This window comes from Brachyhypopomus gauderio, chromosome 1 (genome assembly GCF_052324685.1).
Source record: "Brachyhypopomus gauderio isolate BG-103 chromosome 1, BGAUD_0.2, whole genome shotgun sequence".
NCBI classification, from domain to species: Eukaryota; Metazoa; Chordata; class Actinopteri; order Gymnotiformes; family Hypopomidae; genus Brachyhypopomus; species Brachyhypopomus gauderio.
The window spans coordinates 46,834,312-46,855,754 of NC_135211.1; the positions used below are offsets into that span (position 1 = coordinate 46,834,312).

A 21,443-nucleotide genomic window follows, 5' to 3' on the forward strand; every position below is an offset into this window, starting at 1 on the left:
GTGATGAAAATAAATAAATACTAAAATTTAAATTCACCTTGCATCCTAAAACTACATAAGGTGAGAAACTTTGTAGTCAGAGAGAGACACTTGAAGCTCTTAAAGCAATATGGCCCAAACAGCAGCCACTTTAGCACCTCATAAACAAGAAAAACTATTTATATAATAAAATAAACATAAAAAACACAATAAAAAAACAAAAATATCATAAAACAGAAAGCAAATCTAACAAAGCAAAGCAAAACTACTCAAACTGACGTCCTTCGAGTGGACAGGTTAAGATTCCCACCTGTGCTGCAATCAAGAGCCATAAAGCAATACAAAAATAGTCTTCCTGGTCTCTGATTGGTCAGATGCGATTTAAACATAATTTGACAACAAGGTTGTTGAAGATCCAAGATATAATGGAGGTGTTCATCTCAGTTTCAGTGATGTGGATCGCTTTACGCCCAGAGAAGAGGAAGAAGATTGGAGGAAGAGTTGTTCATTATTTATGAAGATTGCTTTTCACTGTGTAAGCTCTCTGCCTTCTTATCGATCAGCGGGGATAAAAGTCTCCGAGAACGGCTTTCAGACGGACAGACAGAGAGATGAAGAGAGAGAGAGATGGAGATTGAGAGGAGAGAGGGGGAGGGGGACAGGATGGAAAACAAGATCTGCAGTCTTGAGTTTCATAAATGCTGCTAGGTGAAGGACAGCGTTCCTTTAGGGAGTGGGGGTCGCTCCTCACCCGGACGTGCTACCATACCTCCTCACCAGCAGCAGATACCCGTCCGTCTGAGGCTGTTCTCCATTAACCAGAGCCATGAGTAAAACCATACGCGATTCACAAGTTGGCTTTATTCTGACGAGAAGAACATTATACCAGAGGTGGGACCAAGTCAGTGTTTTGCAAGTCTCAAGTAAGTCCAAGTCTTTATCCTCAAGTCCCGAGTCAAGTCTCAAGCAAAGACAGTCAACTCAAGTCAAGTCTCGAGTCAAGACAAGCAAACGTCAAGTCAAGTCCCAAGTCTGAAACTTGGAATTTCAAGTCCTTTCGAGTCTTTTTTTTTTTTTACAGGCACCAACGCTTTACGAATGCTACGCTGATGCGTTTCTTTACTCGTTTTGTTGGTGTCCGCCAGCCAAAAGATGACAGATCATTTACATTTTATCTTCTCTTAATTACATAAATGCACTTAAACAAGAATGTTTCGTTACATCATTTTACACGAAAATAGCAAGCTTCATCGTAAGCAAGATGCTGTCATTACGAATGGTTATTCTAAACATTTGGATAAAATGTTTAAATATAGACTAATAAAAGGTTAGGGTTATTTTTTCATCTGTTATTGTGGGGTCACGGTGTAGGCTACTATTGTTACCTGGAGATTCAGTGGGGTCACATATTCTGATGGCTGCCGTCAGAATTGGTGACCCCAGTTAAAAAGGCTCACCTGTACATCCCATTCATGATTTCTTTGTTGGCTGCAATGGTGAGGGGATGGTAAATCTTGTTTAAGTACATTTATGTAATTAAGAGACGATAAATGTAAATATAAACATGTGTCATATTTTGGCTCGTGGACACCAACAAAACGAGTAAAGAAAGTGCATCAGCGTAGTTTACGTAGCATTCGTAAAGCGTTTGTGCCTCTGAACAGAAACTGTGAAATAGCGCCCCCTGTGGTCACAAAACTCGACGGTCACAGAATCTGGTGTAACGCCGGTCTGCGTCAGAAGGACGGAAATGAAATTACTGGGGCGCACTTTATAAATATTAATATGAGTTTTAAAATTTAGATTTGGGGTAAAAAAAATAAAGTATTTGCAAGTAAACAGGTTCAAGTCCAATTCAAGCCCCAAGTTATTGGTGTAAAAGTCCAAGTCAAGTCTAAGTCTCTGAATATTTTTTCAAGTCGAAAGTCTTAATATTAATGACTCGAGTCTGACTTGAGTCCAAGTCATGTGACTCGAGTCCCCACCTCTGCATCATACATGCGTTTGCATGCGAGTTCCTGAGTTACATTATCCGTTTCAATCATCTGTGAAAGCAGCTTCTACACTGAGGGAGAGGGGTGTATTCTTTCTTGAGGACAATAGTTAATTCATCCTGGGGTCAAAGCATCGGTCAGCAGCACTCCTCTTAATAGCAGGAACATCCGTTAAAACAATGAGGAAAGGGAACGGTGAGAATGACAGAAGTATAATCAGGAGGGGAAGAGACCACAAGTCCACAGACTGAAGACCCCAGGAATGATGGAATAGGAGGCGGAGGGGCAATTAGGGCAGGAGAGGAGGAGAGAAACATTTTGAGACCTGTCAAACCTTCCCAGAGAGAGAACAGAAACACTGTACGTTCATTCCTTCGGCCATGTCAGCCCCTCTGAAACAAAATAGACAGTGTCAAGGCTGCAGGAGAGGAATTAAAGAGGCAATTACACACACACACACACACACACACACACACACACACACACACACACACACACACACACACACACACACACACACACACACACACACACACACACACACACACACACACACACACACACACACACACACACACACACACACACACAAAAGGCAGATCCCCGAGTGTTCTACTTCATCAAAAGGTCATTTCATGGGAGCGACTCGGTGTGCGAGATGTGAAATAAACACATGCGGAGAAGAGAGATGGTGGGTGAGAACAGAACGAGGAAATACTCCAGCCAGGTCATTATTCTCCCTGTTCTTCTCCACAACACTCATCATTTCACACAAAGGGCAAAGCCTCCGGTCACCAGCAATGAGGTTGAGCCCAACTCACAGCACCCCTGCAGCACGCAACCAGTGCAAACGCAGCAGACACACACACAGCTGGTAAAGTGCTCGAGTGATATTTTCACACAAGGCAGGACATATTAGGTGAAGAGGTTAATATGCTGGAGTGATGGAGCTGTAATAATTAATTAAAACTAACATGGGTTCAACATGTTCCAATGGTGAATATATCAGAGACTAAACCATCATTAAGAAAAGCAGAATAAGAATCATTTTGTGTCATCACTGTCACTTAAACATGATTCTTATCAAAGAGAAAACACTTGTGACCTAACTAGTGATACTTTACTTGTCTTCATTAGCTATATTATACATATCTGAACAATTAAATACCTCAGAGTTCCTATTGCCGGCCTGAGGTCAGTACTGGAAACACCATTTGAAAACTCTCTAGTATTTAAACTTGAGTGAAAAGGTCATTCATGACACTGCTCCACGAATCTATCCATCGACCAAAAAATACAGCAACCCAGAAGCAATACTATGGTTTTAGTTGGCAATTACTCCGAGAAGAATAGGATGCCATCCAATCTACTGCAAACGGAGGCTACAATTTTGATAAGTTTACAAAACAGAGACAAACTTTCTACAGAGACAAAATTTTCTACAGAGACAAAGTGTCCCACAATTAAAAAATTACAGGTAATGAACAACACAAAAAACTAATCTGTGACTAATGACCTATTCTCTGTCATACATACACACCCCTTTGTAGACAAACCAAAAATCTGCACCACAATGAAAACTCCTGCCCGAAACCGAAATTCAGGACGCACTGGGCCGAAATTCAAAACCCACACGCTTTCTCTTTAGTTGGAAACAATATTGTGCATTAGGTTCTGTGCACTGGTGCGATATGCTGTTAGCCTTTGAAATACAAGGCTGTGGAGGACAGGGAACAGGGTGGTCATACATAACGACTTCCACTCGTGTTTTGTTCCTGCTTTGGGTTAGTTGTCTTTTCTCTGCTTTGTGTTTTCCACCTTCTCTAGAAGTGTGTGTGCAGCTACAGAGTGCTAGCAGGGATCTCGCAGTCACTTCTGCGCTCCGACTATATTCTCCACCCTGAGTGGGATGTGGTGTTCTCAAATGGGGGATCACAGCTGTAGTTTGGGTGCTGTGGCTCCTCCTGCGTGAACAGAGCCCTCACCTGGGTTGGTGCTTGTAGCGTAACAGCCATGTGCCACCACATGGCGGATATAGTCATTGTTTCTACTCAAACCGTTTGAAGATGTCCACACTGACCAGTACAGGAGGACAAAGGAAAATTGTGCTTACTGTTTAACTCAATTTTGGTTATTTATTTTCTGTCAAAAGTCATTTTGGTGCAAGGCTTCCCAATTCGTTTGCAGCAGCATTATTTTGGTCAATAAACCTGAAAGTGCTCAGGATGTGTCTGAAAACAGAACTGAAACAGGCAGCGTTTTACAAGATCAGCAGCAGTAGCACCCTACATACTGGTCTCGTTCACACAGACACGCGGTGATGCTCAAAGGTTGGCACGCCCTCGCCAGCTGTGCCAGCCGGTCCTGAACAGACGTCTCGATCCTGCCAACCTGGCCTCACCCGAGCCGTCGCACACAAGAGGGGACACGCCCACTGGTGCCAAAGAGGCTGATGGCAGCGCCACGCCCACTCAGGAGCACACACACTTCTATACACGCATACATACACACACCACTGTCCTAAACTTTGTTGGAGGGCAGCCATGGCCTTGCAGACTCGAGCCAAGGCAGCTTTATTTACAGAGCACTTCCAAGACACCCAGCGTGTGGGCCGAGTGTGATCAATAAGCTCCATCAGACATGGTTACTCACCCAGGGATTCAAAGGCCATTAACTACATGGCAAGAAATCAAGCGACAGTCAAACCGCACGCAGAGCCATCGGGCCCTTTAACACGGCACGGTGGCATCAGTGTGCATGCGTACATCGGGCCCTTTAACACGGCACGGTGGCATCAGTGTGCATGCGTACATCGGGCCCTTTAACACGGCACGGTGGCATCAGTGTGCATGCGCACATCGGGCCCTTTAACACGGCACCGTGGCACCAGTGTGCATGCGCACATCGGGCCCTTTAACACGGCACCGTGGCACCAGTGTGCATGCGCACATCGGGCCCTTTAACGCGGCACCGTGGCATCAGTGTGCATGCGTACATCAGACCCTTTAACACGGCACGGTGGCATCAGTGTGCACGCGCACATCGGGCCCTTTAACACGGCACCGTGGCACCAGTGTGCATGCGCACATCGGGCCCTTTAACACGGCACCGTGGCACCAGTGTGCATGCGCACATCGGGCCCTTTAACACGGCACCGTGGCACCAGTGTGCATGCGCACATCGGGCCCTTTAACATGGCACGGTGGCATCAGTGTGCATGCGTACATCGGGCCCTTTAACACGGCACGGTGGCATCAGTGTGCACGCGCACATCAGACCCTTTAACACGGCACCGTGGCATCAGTGTGCATGCGTACATCGGGCCCTTTAACACGGCACCGTGGCATCAGTGTGCATGCGCACATCGGGCCCTTTAACACAGCACCGTGGCACAAGTGTGCACGCGCACATCGGGCCCTTTAACACGGCACGTTGGCATCAGTGTGCATGCGTACATCGGGCCTTATATTACAAATCAACTGTCGGTACCCAAACTGGCAGTCAGATATACTGTAAGCTTTGACAGGTTCACATAACGTTGTGTCTGCCAGCTTAAGAAAGGCTCGTTTGTCTTCATTTTAAACGGTGATTAAAAGCTCAGGGTCCAGGCAGCACACAGATGGTTTTGCCCAGGTGAGCAGTATGATTACAGGCCCCGAGCCCAGACTGTAACCCATTTGTTTCTACAGCCCATATCCACTTCACTGGAGACGTGGAGCTGGAGATCCCATTAAAAAGTCCACTTTTTCAACCCTCCGTTGCAGAGTGCCGATTAATGGGGATAAAAGTTGGGGAGGGGCCGTTTCCAGATCGTTACGGCCTTTATCCAATCAAACCGTGTCAAATTATTCCGAGTCACAGCTTTTCCTTTACTCGTGCAAATTCTCTCCTGACGCTGCCCTCTAGTGGAACTCTAGCGCCATCACAAGTGTAACCAAGGTAACAATGCCCTGCGCAAGTAAAGGAGCGTGGAGTGTGAAATCACAGCTTCCTGTGTCCTCAGGAGACGGATGTGGGTGGGTTTACTGCAGACTCACCCTCTATTTCCTGTTTTTTAAATCCACTTCCAGAGCATGAATGAGAACGCAGTCTGTTTACATTTGTGCAAAAGTGATTCGATGATCTTTAAGAGTGCGTGCGCTTGTGTGTCCGTGGCGCGTCTTCAAACGCCGTTACACGCCACTACTAATGACGGCTAACAGACGGCATGGTGAGTAAATGTGCTTCAGGGCTCACGTGTGACATTATTTAAGTTATTTTGTCAGTGTGTACATGTCTGCTGACCCTAAAGGGCATCTGTGCAATCTGACAAAAGCATCGAAGAGCCAAGACGTAGAGGAACCCAATAGATGTGTATAGCAGTTGTACCATGCATAGTATTGCATGGACGTTACATCACACTACACACACACACACACACACACACACACACACACACACACACACACACACACCTCACTGTTTCTGAACTGAGAAATTCCCCTGAAGGGGTTCGCTAAGGGGAACCCTACAGAGAACAAAAGGAGAGCAAGAGACAGAATCAGAACCACACGTGTTCACTCAGACACACACACACGGCATAGACGCACATGTACACGCAGACGCACTACACACACTTTAAAAGTTCAGCTCTGCCTCATGTCACTACGTGTCTGTCTCGCTGTCTGGTAGCAGAGGATCTCAATACTGGCTGAAAAAGCTGGACTTGCACATTTTAATCAAACACTCAAGGGGTATTGGGGTATAGGGGTATTGGTGTATAGGGGTATAGGGGTATTGGTGTATTGGTATAGGGGTATAGGGGTATAGGGGTATTGGTGTATAGGGGTATTGGGGTATTAGTGTATTGGTGTATTGGTGTATAGGGGTATAGGGGTATAGGGGTATTGGTGTATTGGTGTATAGGGTATAGGGGTATAGGGGTATTGGGGTATTGGGGTATAGGGTATAGGGGTATTGGTGTATTGGAGTATAGGGGTATTGGGGTATAGGGGTATAGGGGTATTGGTGTATAGGGGTATTGGGGTATTGGGGTATTAGTGTATTGGTGTATTGGTGTATAGGGGTATAGGGGTATAGGTGTATTGGTGTATAGGGTATAGGGGTATAGGGGTATTGGGGTATTGGTGTATAGGGTATAGGGGTATAGGGGTATTGGGGTATAGGGGTATAGGGGTATAGGGGTATTGGTGTATTGGTGTATAGGGGTATAGGGATACTGGGGTATAGGGGCTCCTGAACACAAGGGTTAGTTTCCATTCCTCCACCCTCAAGGGCAGGGTGAGGTAGGTAGGGAGACTCTGTCCTGTACTTTAATTATTAAGACGAGATGATTCAGTCTGGACTGCAGGACAGAGAAAGAGTGAGACAGAGAGAAATAAAAGAAAGTAAACAAGACCAACAAAACAAGAGGCAGAATGGACAGATATGATGAGTGTTGTGAACTCCGTGCAGTGACCCTTACCCCCGGGACTGAAACCGATTTAAACAATGTCATCATTAAAAGTGGACAAATTAAATCCTTATGGAAAAATAGTCATTGACTCATTCAGCTGATCAACGCAGATTTATCAACGCCAAATCAACCGTTCCGCGGATTGTTGCGTAAAATCACATATCTCACCAGCTCAAAAGACACCATGATGAATAATAAATGTCCTTCTCATCAACAATGCATCGCTGATGAATAATAAAGATCTTTAAGTTATGTTAGATCCTCTGGGCACACCGCGCACAAACAGTCTGCTTCAGCAAGCGCCTCTAATAGGTATTTGAAAGTGGGGCATTTGTAGACACTGGCCCGCTTATCTAGGATGGACACGCACCACCCCAAGCTGTGGTGGATGAAGCCGGAGTCTGTGTATTATTCATCCCTGATATAATATTTCATATGAACCACCCTTCATTATCTCAATGCCCACCTTTTCCCTCTGTGTGTGTGTGTGTGTGTGTGTGTGTGTGTGTGTGTGTGTTGCTCTGCACTGTACTATCCAGAGAGGCTGGTATAAGGCCGACCTGCAGACTCCGGCAGAGGCCCCTTTAAATATTTATCAATGAACAGGCTGCCTCTCACACAGTATCACTTTACCCTTAATTCACAAAAGCGTGATGAGCCATATATTATTTAAGGCAGCCTGGACCGCCAGCACACACACAACCCCCCCAAAGGACAAATCTGCTTTCTTAGGCCAATACACAATCAGGCATGCATGAACACACACCCAACCACACACACACCCCCAACCACACACACACCCCCAACCACACACACACACACACACCAACCACACACACACCAACCACACACACACACACACACACACACACACCAACCACACACACACACACACACACACCAACCACACACACACACACACACACACACACACACCAACCACACACACACACACACACCAACCACACACACACACACACACCAACCACACACACACACACACCAACCACACACCAACCACACACACACACACACACCAACCACACACACACCAACCACCAACCACACACACACCAACCACCAACCACCAACCACACACACCAACCACCAACCACCAACCACACACACCAACCACCAACCACCAACCACACACACCAACCACCAACCACACACACACCAACCACCAACCACCAACCACACACACACCAACCACCAACCACACACACACACACACACACACACACACACACACACACCAACCACACACACACACACACACCAACCACACACACACACACACACCAACCACACACCAACCACACACCAACCACACACCAACCACACACCAACCACACACACACCAACCACACACACACCAACCACCAACCACACACACACCAACCACCAACCACACACACACCAACCACCAACCACACACACCAACCACCAACCACCAACCACACACACACCAACCACCAACCACACACACACCAACCACCAACCACACACACACCAACCACCAACCACACACACACCCACCAACCACACACCAACCACACACACACACACACCAACCACACACACACCACACACACACCAACCACACACCAACCACACACACACACACACACACACCAACCACACACCAACCACACACACACACACCAACCACACACACACACACCAACCACACACACACACACCAACCACACACACACACACCAACCACCAACCACACACACACCAACCACCAACCACACACACACCAACCACCAACCACACACACACCAACCACCAACCACACACACACCAACCACCAACCACACACACACCAACCACCAACCACACACACACCAACCACCAACCACACACACACACACCAACCACACACACACCAACCACCAACCACACACACACCAACCACCAACCACACACCACACACACACACCAACCACACACACACACACACACCAACCACACACACACACACACACCAACCACACACACACACACACACCAACCACACACACACACACACACACCAACCACACACACCAACCACACACACACACACCAACCACACACACCAACCACACACACACACACCAACCACACACACCAACCACACACACACACCAACCACACACACACACACACACCAACCACCAACCACACACACACCAACCACCAACCACACACACACCAACCACCAACCACACACACACCAACCACCAACCACACACACACCAACCACCAACACACACACACCAACCACCAACCACACACACACCAACCACCAACCACACACACACCAACCACCAACCACACACACACCAACCACCAACCACACACACACCAACCACCAACCACACACACCAACCACACACACTGCCATGCACAAGTCACACTCCTCACACACTTCAAACTGTCAATACCACAGCAATGATGGTGGTGGTGGACCAAAAGAGACCTGAGCTGTAGTGGTGCAGCGAGCCTTCAGGGCAGTGGGGGGTCCCTCGTTTCCTTACTGTGACAGGAAGAACAATAGAGCCCTGGGCACCTCCCTCTCTTCACTTTCTTCAGTGCTTCATCCTCCCTTTCTTGCCATCCATGGCAGTAGTCATGGTTTCCTGCTGCACTCTCACATTAGGACGGTGCTTGGGGAGGGGCAACGGAAGGAACGTGAGGGACTACAGGGCAAGTGGGGGGCGGAAGAGGGGGGGGGGGTAAACTCTAAGGGCCTCCAGAGCCAATACAGCGCTCTGCCTACGATGGTGTCCATAAAGTCCACCAGAGGAGAGCAGAGACAGAGCCGAAACTAAACACAGCTGAGACAAGAGACACCAGTGCTGACAAATCAGTGTGTAACAGTCCACAAAGTGGAGAAGCTGAGGACATTTACGCTAATGTTGAGGAACCTAAAGACTTCCTTAACTGCCCCACCACTGAGGAACGCGTTCCTTTCCAGTTCAAGTGCCTAATTTATGAAGTGTTCGGTGTCAACGGCTTACAGAACCCGAAAAGCTTGATCCGAAAGAAAAGTGGCTTTATGCGGCGTGAGCAGAGATTGTTGTATTGGTTGTATTGTGATATTAGGTTGATTACATTAAACTTAGCCTACATGTAGTGTTAATATATATCCACGGCTATTTAATAGTGTTGTATTCTTTATACTAACAATGTTCATTATCTGTTATTTCATTATTATCACTATTATCATTATTGTCTTCTAAGGCCTATATATGAACTGTGTTTGTCAAAACCCAAAGACCGCTCTGAGACACAGAGTAATAACAAAACAGAATGTTTGGACTTAAAATGGCCGACCCTACCTTTAAAATACATGAACTGAGTCAAGCTCTCGATTCAAGACATCCTTACCTGGCACTAGATAGTTAAACAATATGGACAAAACTCCAGAGAATGTTTGCAAGCACACTAAACAAGGAAGAGAAGTTTAATAAAGAAGACTGATAGAGTATTTGGGGGTTTATGAAACAACTTACGATGGTTCTTCCGTCAGGCCACTGCGAGTCCTTCACTGGTACACTGGCCGACCTCTAACCTCTGTGAAAATAAAGCCAGGTGGGTGGAGGGGTTAGCACAAGTGTCACGCAATCAGACCGAACATCACAAACAAACACGCCCTGTGTGTCAGCTCGGGGAGGCAACGTCAGTGAGAAGCACAGACATAAAATACTGTGTGTGTGTGTGTGTGTGTGTGTGTGTGTGTTCTGTTGCCTCCTGAATATGTTTGTTAAATAGGAAGCTTTGCATATAACCTCTGTGCTCTACATATATTCAACAAGCTAAACCCACACACACATACACATGACCTCCTTAAGCTGGGCACTTGGATCCATAAATCCACGGAGCAAAACATCTGCCTTGAAGTATAACCTGCACTACTTTACCTGTGTGTGCGGTGTGTGGAGAAACATGCGCAGTCAGGAGCAGCTGAAGGCCGAATGACACAGACATGCAGTCTGATATTAGCTGTGATGTTTGTGAATTCAGACTTTCTGGTTGCTCAGCTGAGTCAACAGGGGAAGGAAAGCAGTTCCTGCCCTGCGGTGATCCGTCTGTTGGCACAAGGCCAAGTTATAATTTCAACCTGTGTGTGTGTGTGTGTGTGTGTGTGTGTGTGTGTAGCATAGAGAGGACACAGCTGCACTCTCATGACCCCTTCCGCCTCGGGCACAGAAGCTGCAGGTCTGTGTGAATTCTCTGCCAATCAAAAACACAGAATTCACATTCATCAGCCCAAATGATATCACTCCATGCCAGAGAATGCAAAACACTGGGTTTGGAAAAAAAAAAAAAAAACCCTGTCAGGAACGAGAGCACACGAAATCCAACCAGTTGCATAAGTTAAAACGGCCCACACAGAAATCACGAAGTTCTTTAACAAGATTAATGGCAATTTACCAAAAGGAAAGAAAATAAGGGGAGAAAAATTCAGTCACTGGTTCCAGCACCACGTAATAAACCAATGAACCCTGAAGCGTAAACATCCTACAGGGAGACGAGAGAGAGAGAGAGAGAGAGAGAGAGAGAGAGGAGAATAGGAGTGATAGTGGAATAGGAGAGAGAGCAGGCGTGAGCTAGAGTGGGAAAGACGATCCCTCACTACGGCTGCATCTGGGTGCAGTAGGATGTGATGAAGGAGCGTTTGCACCTGGGCGTCCTACTGAAACTAGCAGGATGTGTCACGGCTCTTCAGGTGGACCGGCGATAACAGAGACCCTGAGGACAGAGGAAGAGGAGGAGGAGGAGGAGGAGACGTGGCCCGTGCCAACACTGCCCTCTACACACACTGCAGGGGTCTGGGAAACACAGGGAAGGCATTTGTTCCCAGGAAGCTATTGCGAAATAAAAACAATCCTGATGTTTCCTGATCTGGGCATGTACAAACGTTCAGAAGTTCAATTTTCAGACCTTATGAAACAAAACTGGGTTGACGTTCATTTGGAGAACATATTTACTCCTTAAAAATTAAACTATCTTTATTCACTCTTTATTTGCATGGAGTTGAGTACTAGGCCCCATCTGTATAAGCAGGAGAGGCCGGCCATCATATGATTTCTGAGGAAGTAGAATATGCAAATGTATTCATGAGGTACATCGACTGTTTTTCATAACAGATTATTGTACATAAATTCATGAGAATTGGAGGCCAGCAAGGCCTAAATGTGGTTACTCACTAACCAAGCAGACAGGCTACACATCTGAAGTGCAGACACTGCCCCCACCCCCCCACCTTTAATTTAAGTAAACAATTAAAGGCATGATGTAGCGCACAGCTGTCTCCACAGCACATTTACCCCATGCCAACCCAGTTACCCCTTTGATGCCCTTAAGAACAAGTAGCAGCAACAAATGTCACGCGGGGCACAAGACGTGGGTGGCGGACGTCCTCAACCTCACGCGCTACTACAGACATACTCTCTGCGTCCCACCGCCTGAACAAACAACGACCACAACCAAATCAGTCGCTCGACATCAAATCTGCAGGGTAATCGCAGCGGGGACCGCAATTCTGAAGCAGCGAGACAGTCCAGGACAGTGAGACAGTCCAGGACAGTGAGACAGGGCAGAGACAAGAAGCAGAGTTCCTCTGTCACATGGCAAAGCAGCGTTTACATATCCAGGAGAGGAAAGAGCTGAGAGGTGTGCAGCTGGTGGCAGGAAGACGACGTGGGCTTGAGATTTAAAATCACCTTCCACTTCCTGTGCAGTGAAAATGTGGCAGAATGGAAGTATGATGGAGAAATGAATGTGTACTAAACACACACACACACACACACACACCCACACACACACCCACACACACACCCACACACACACCCACACACCCACACACACACCCACACACACACCCACACACACACACACACACACACACACACACACACACACACACACACACACACACACACAGCTGGTCTTGAGCCAGTAGAAGTACAGGGTTGTTGCCCTGCTAAAATCTGGCCGCCAGAGGCAGTCATTTCTGAGTGGAGTGTTAGAGTTCAAACCTCAGCTGATGTCTAATGGGACTCGTCTTTTTGAAACAATGAAACGCGGAGCCGGGGCGTTCGAGCAAGCCCAGACAGCGCCGCGGCGGTTGACGTCAGCTCAGGAACACGCGTCAATATTTCTATGAGAGAGAGTAGAAGTGGGAACAGAAGAGTTGACTTCCTGCGGAGTGGCCATATATGAATCAGTGCAGAGAGGGAGAGTTCACAGCACACACGCGTCTCGTGCTCTCAGAATATGTTTACTTACTCGCAGCCCATAACCTAGAAATAACACGCGCACACGCGACCTGCCTGTCTACATTCACAAAACGCATCAGTCTTCGTCCGAGTCTACGGCTCACGCAACCCCTCCGATTCCTGCCTGCGCCCCACCTCACTGAACCAGCAAAAGGGAAAAGAAATCGAGCAATGGTTGGAAAACAAGGGCACACGGTGCAAAGAACTACACGTAACCCATCTTCTACGGCTTTACGCGCTACTTGCTGGGAGCAAGGTCAAAGGCCAACATGTCGGAGAGCTCGGGTCAGGCCCGATCGCCTTTGGCTCCGTCTGGGCGCACACGTGTTGCCCCGCACCACGGCCAGCGGTCCAAACCCAGCTCGGCACACCTCGGAGAGACACTTCAGACTGAAGGAACAAGGAGGAAGGATTTGTTCCAGGGAACTCTCTCCAGGAACTAAAGAGACCTGCGTAGCATGACTGCCAAAATCAGTTCATTTCCCCCCCCAGCAAAACACACAGCTGGGAACTCGGAGAGCATGAACCACATAACAGTACGCTGACGACATCATCAGCAAAACATTTTCTCACTTTTTTTTTTTTGCATTCATGAGAAAGGCGTTCTGTTTTTGCCTTCCTAAAGTCTGACCACGTCCACGCCAGACTACGGATTTCCCTCCTTAGCAGCATAGCACTGCTCTCCACAGAGAAGCAGAGGGAAGGCCCCAACAGATCCATCAGCACAGTAAAGAAACGTCATTCTGTTACACCTTTTTTCATATACACCGATGCGCAGTTCAAAGTGTTTTTCAAACCGGCTGAGATGAAAGAAGAAAAGACTCCCGTCTTAAAGGTTAAAGGAAAATCCCTAGTAGAGCAGTCGGAGCGAGAGGAATCCAAGCCCAAACGGCGTGGGTTTGAGTCCCAGGGAGTGCACGCGCAGCGCTACTGACGAGACACGTGTAAGTCACTCCGCATGAAGACGTCCTCCAGCTGCTGTAGATGCGCCAACTTTAACCTGGGGAGTGAGCGGAGCAAAGAGCTCACGGCGGATGAGAGCCACTTGCGGTGCACGCTGGGTGAAGGAGCTGAGGAACTAATCGCAGACCTGGCTAATCCAGGTTCCTCGGGGTGCGCACGCCACAGAAACGTGTTCCTCCAGATGGTCAGCACCTGGTGGGACCTCCAAGGGCATCGAAGCGCTCCGGGGAGGACAGACCGAGGGGGGGGAGTAGTCACCGATTATGTCGCTGTTAGTAATGTCCTTCAGTCAGTCCCACAAGGCGTAGTGTATAAATCATTAGAATCCCACTTGCATATGTGTCAGTAGCCTGTCTGAGCAGTTGGCAATGACCATAACCGCTCGCTTGACATGCTGATGACCTAATGCAGACGTCTTTTGTGTTTGAACTAAATAGAAGGAGAAAAAGATGGCAGACCAGAGCACTCATGCCAAATAATCAGAACTATTCAACCAAGGACAATACGAGGTTGCTGGGGTTGTGCTGTGAGCTGCTTTCTCCAGTAGTCCTACTAAAATGTAGGGTTGCTTAAAAGCCAATGTGACCAAAGATATGCAAAAGAGCTGTCTAAGAAATTGGAAATGTATTGTGTGGTGTAAGCAGCCGAAACAAAATCAGAGGTTTAAGATGAGTGTTTTTGATTAATCGTGAAATCGTGGGAAAATGTGAATAATGAAGAAAGCAGCATGGTCTTCATCTGTATAACATCACGGGTTTACCAAGGTGTTTTAATACACTGCATAGCAGAATAATCACAATAAAATGTTTCGTTATCGTCATGCAGCCAAGTAAACCTCACCTCACACCCACTTTAGACAGACAATCCTATTCACACACAAACACACACTCCCTCTAGACGAGCCACTCAATTTAATTAACACACAACCACACACAATATACAAGAATCCGTGTAAGTAAACAGCTCTCCAGTGTCTTTGCCTTCTTTTATGACTGTCTGGGGCCAAAGTGAAAAGAAGTGAACAAACGAGATATCTGGAGACTGGCGGGAACAGCAACCAGTGGAAACCAAGCAGGACAGAATGGGCAGCCACCATTGGCTCCAGCCTGACTTGGAGGGCGGGCACTAACCGCTGTGTCTGCACAAGAACATCTGACACTGCTTTACTGGTGAGACACATTCACACCTCTCTGTACTCAGAGTGTGAGTAGTTCCAGATGTGGCCATGTGGAGACGGTATGTGTGTGTCTGTGTGTGTGCGACCAGGTCTAGACATTTCTGACTCAAGTTAATCAAAGTGTAGTCAGTAACGCACAGAATCCCCCTCCTTCTGAAGAACATGCCTACCTGGTTTTCCAATGTGGACTAGGGAACAGACCACAACGACCATCCTCGCAAAACCAGCGAAACATTTGGGCTCCAAACTTGTAAACCTGATCAAAGGCAAGACTACTGTTGATTTTTCTTTCAGATATTACAAACCCAAGTGTCTGCATTTCAACGAAGAATCGTCCCAACAGTCGGCGAAGTCCCCCACCCGGTGAAGTCCCCCACCCAACTTTCTCTGCAGTTAAACTGGCACCGCATATCTACGCAAACCCCAAGCTAGGTGGAGCAAGTGGATGAGAAGAAACCACACACCATCTGTCAGATCAACGACTTCCTGTCGGGCTGTGAACTCATCAGCCTGATATTCCTCCACCAGACGTGTCTTCACAGCGCCGTGCAAGACGAGACCGGGTCTTCCCCTCGCCCGCCTCTGCCCATGGGGGCACATGAGGCCTGTTGGGCTGGCTGGTTAGCATGGCACAGAACAAAAGGGGGGGGGGGGACTTACCCACACACAAATAAAACTCCTGTTAAAGATGAGTAATAGTTTCAGAAAGAAAGAAAGAGGGAGAGAGAGAGAGAGAGAGAGAAGAGAAAGAAAGACTGTGTGCTGTAAGCTCAGCAGACCATATAAGCCCTGACAGCAAAAGAAAGGATGACAGTGAACCTTTCATAAGAAAACCTCATTAATCACTCATTGCTTATTCAGAACTACAAGGCTGACGTCCCTTATTTCCCACAGAACCTAGAGACTCCTGTCCTCGTTTCATGCCACATGCTTGCCACTAAATTTCAGAACAGCTTTCTGTACGACGCCAGCCAGACGCTCCAGGAGCGGAGAGACGCCTCATCTCGCCGGGTTTGGGAAAACGGCTCCATCAGCTCCATCGGGTGATGAGCAGCGACACCAGAGACACTCACACTGCACCTGGCAGGCAGGCGGTGGAGACAGCGTCCGCTCCTGCGCCGGCTACGCCGATGACGGCAAGATCGGCGTGGTCCTGACTGAAGAGTCACGCAGCCCAACACTGCATCATCACGGTCAGCCAAAGGGACACACGACACCTTGACTGAGTGTAGGCATCCTTCTCCACATTACTCCCTCATCCTTCTGTTGACACACAGCAGACAGCTAGTGTGTGTGTGTGTGTGTGTGTGTGTGTGTGTGTGTGTGTGTGTGTGTGTGTGTGTGTGAGAAAGAGAGAGAGAGAGAGAGATAGAGAGAGTCTGCGTATGCATCAGCTCTCAGCGACAATGTCTCAACCTGGATCTTCAGGACAGATTTAGGAGCAAGTCGTAGGAGTTGCACCGAGATCAGCTGTGTGTGTTCTCTCTCAGAGAGACACAGGCGAGACTTATGTTAACCGCGTCCAGCACAGAACACAGAAGCAGGGCCCACAGTGTAGCTCTGCCTACAGGCCCAAGGCCCACAGTGCAGCTCCACTCTGAGACCCACCACACAGTTTGATGGAATGCAACGAGAAAAGCAGAGGGGGTGGAGACTAAATGTTGGGGAGAGACCGTGAAGACCAGGATGTGGCGGTAAACACCTCAGGACTTCATTTAGAGCCAAACATGTTGTTATTAGGTGCTGCTCTACAGTCTGAGGTCTCGGACCTTTAATCATCTATATGGAGGGCATTACTGAGGATCAGTGTAAATGGAGGGATGACTACAGTTTCTGGTTTGGAACCATATTACTGCAGAAAATAAATTACACGTCCTAGTAAATACTCGAGAAACTATTACCCAATGGTACTCACAAACACCATTATCCAATGGTACTCACAAACACCATTATCCAATGGTACTCACAAACACCATTATCCAATGGTGCTCACAAACACCATTATCCAATGGTACTCACAAACACCATTATCCAATGGTACTCACAAACACCGTTATCCAATGGTACTCACAAACACCGTTATCCAATGGTACTCACAAACACCGTTATACAATGATACACAAACACCGTTATCTAATGATACTCACAAACACCGTTATCTAATGATACTCACAAACACCGTTATCTAATGATACTCACAAACACCATTATTTAATGATACTCAAACAATCATCTAATGGTACTCACAAACATCATTATCCAATGGTACTCACAAACACCGTTATCTAATGATACTCAAAAACACCATTATCTAATGATACTCAAACACAATCATCTAATGGTACTCACAAACACCATTATCTAATGCCTCTATAATCTCCTTAATGCAATAAATACACTGCGCTACATTTCTCCCACCCTTTGTTTCTAATGTATATCAGTTGTACTAGTTGTATATAAGCTCATCTTAAAAATCATACTTAATGTAATTAAAATATTTTCATTGATATTTAAATGTATTATGATTTAAATGTCATAATGCTAATGAATTCGGCTTAAACAGCATAATTTGTGGAATTTGTGGAAGAGCAGATGCAATGTGGCGACTACAGCTGCTCAAAAGGTCCATGCACCATCACACAGAAAAACAGACGGCCAAAGACAGACCAACAAAGAGTCAACATGACTGGATAAGCAGCATTGTTTTTACAAGCATAAAAATGAGAAAAGTTATATACCGAAAAGTTGAATAAATCAATGAATATATATCAAAAATAACAACAAAATTATTAATTATTTTATTATTTAATTAAAACGGAGAAAGGCTGTTCAATCCAACCCAATCCATCATTGCTGACTCTCCCAGACAAACAGTTGAATGAGTTTAACAGGTTAATGGTGCTTTAAGTAATACAGACAACCTCGGGGACGGGGGGGGGGGGGATGGGGGTTGTGTCACATGTACGTCTGTAACCTTATCAGGGCTCTCCTTGGAGATTGGTCCACCAGATGAGAAAGTGTTTCAAAAAGATATCCATCTTCATTAGAACAGAAAACTAATCTGCCATATGATTCTGCCATAATCCCAACAGCAAGACCGCGTGCACACAGCGTGTGAGGTGCACAGACGCACTCTAACAAAAACAGAAATCTAAAATAAACCGGCGCGGCCCTCTTCGAGTGACTCTCGCTAAAATCTGTAGAGCAAACCTCTCTGAAAGGCATCAAAAACGGCTAACATCTGAAAAGGCGGCAGCCATCTTATTAATGTGTGAAGAGAAATGAAAAGGAAGATCCATTATCAACCAAGCACAGTGGGATAACCTGGGTGCTGTTTGGGAGGGGATTGCCCAGAGAGGGGGAGAGAGAAACATGAAGGAAAAAGAAACCGTGCAACCATTTTTTTTTTTTTTTTTTGGTTGAACACAGAAGTGACACCATTGTGTGGATATCCATCAACAGCTAGTCATCAGTTCAGGAGACTGTAGTCCAGGGGGAGGGGGCAGGGAAAAGTAGATAGAGGAGGAATGGAAAAGAGGGGGAGAAAGGGAGAGATGGGGGAGAGAGAGATGGACATTGTATTACTTTTGTAATGGTGTTGGCTAAAGCATTTCAGTGTCTGATATTCAAGATGGTGTCTTCTGAATTCAAAGCGTCTCTCTCAGAAAGGCAGAATAACACACAGGCAGTGAGAAGAATGAATTCAAGACTCCAGACTGGATATTAAAAGGTGATGGAGATACACACACACACACACACACACACACACATACACACACCAGGCCAAAGGAGTGGGTACGGCTGTTCTTCAACTTCTACTCAAGTAACTTTTTTGAGTATGTGTACTTTTTTTGTTTGTTTATTCGATTTTCCAACTATAACAACAACAAAGGTCATATAAACGTATGGTTGTGTACTTGTACTTTTACTCAAGTATGGGTCTAATACTTTATACATGTCTGAATAATAGTCCTATTAAGACTCACTAATAGTACTCAAAATAATGTAAAGCTAAAGACCAAAGACCAAAACACCTATGACCACACTAGCCAGTGTTGTTAGCTTTGGGAACACATAATATATCATGTGTAAACTGAGAGCGATGATCCAACAAGCGTAGCTAATTCAGTAAAAAATAAAATCAAACTAATAAAAGCTGGGATAACTTTAATATCACATCAGGGGATGTCACCACTGTCATTAATAAGATGTATAGCAAAGGAAATTTTTTGCAATATAATCATAATACAGGTGCGTAAGACAGCACAGACAAAAAGTGTCTTGTTTAATGGAAAGTGTTTTTATTAGAGTCTTATTTTCTGTGTCTGTTTCCTGTATCAGTGAGCATATGGTGTGAAACACCATTATTGTTACTAGCTATCTTAGAAAATCTGGGGAGTGGGTCGAGAGCCGAGTGACAACTGGAACACATTAGTAAGTCCTCAACACACACACACACACACACACACACACACACACACACACACACACTAGCATGGAAGTGGTAACACTGCTCTGATAACAAGGAGAGAAAAGCCTTCAGCCTTGTGCTGTAGGTTTTCACAGGGTGTCAACTGATCTCTGATATGAACACACCCAGCTTGCACACACCCAGAAACACTCTCTCGCGTACACACACACTCACACACGCGCATGCACACACAATACTGAACTATTATTCACAAAATGCAAAGACATTCACAGTCGGTCTGTTCTTCTTTAGCAAAAGTTTATGTTCTTCGTGGTTTGTGCATGTGGGTGGGTCTGTATGTGCGTGCATTGAACACAGTGAGCTGGAGGGTGTGTGCAATTGTCTGCCATCTTTATCCATAGCTCCCAAAATAAACCGCCGATAGTCAAACTTCAGAAACTCCTCTCTCCCACTCTCTGCTCCTCTCTCTCTCTCTCCCACTCTCTGCTCCTCTCCCTCTCTACCTCTCCCCTTTTCTCTGCCATTCTGCCTCTCTCTCCCCATCTCTCTACCTTTCCCACTCTGTCTCTCTCTCTCTCACTCTCTCTACCCCCCCTCTCTCTCTCTGAGAACAGGGCCTTCTTTGAGTGCTCCAGGAAAAGGTAAAAACAGGCGGCACAGGGCCTTTCTAAATGGCTCCCCTGCTCGGGGGGGGGACACACACTGACCATCATTGTCAGCGCTGCGTCCAGGCTGGGAAAGGAGAACTGTGTGAACAGACTGCGCCCAGCTCACTGTCTGCATGCACCCAGAGCTGCAGAGGAGGCGCGAGAAGGACGGTGTTCACAACACGTTCGGGCCAATACGTGATATTACAGAGTATCGTGATACTTTACACAGTGACGATAATTTACAAGTGATTTTTTAGATATTAAATTCGTGGCCACAAACACACCATGACCAACTTAACCACAAATATATAGAATATACATAATACAAATATATTTTTCTTCAAAATGCTACTTAAGATTATAACATAATAAGTCTGGCAAAAAAATTAAAGGAAACACAAATGAAACAGCCACTCTGACAATGTTTTCTGATTCTACCCCATTTTTAATGAGGGGCCCTTAGCTCAATTTGCAACAAGATGCATTCTGGATACAAAATAATTTGTCTAAATTTACAT

At 46.4% G+C, this 21,443-nt stretch overlaps 1 protein-coding gene across 1 annotated transcript in view; it reads right to left on the reverse strand.

Moving 5' to 3' along the window:
- The window catches only part of fbxw7 (F-box and WD repeat domain containing 7), a 136,123-nt gene that overhangs the window by 100,761 nt on the left and 13,919 nt on the right, over positions 1-21,443 (reverse strand). Inside the window, 1 exon segment of the mRNA XM_076996920.1 lies at positions 10,935-10,995. The gene's annotated coding sequence lies outside the window, so the exon portion shown is untranslated.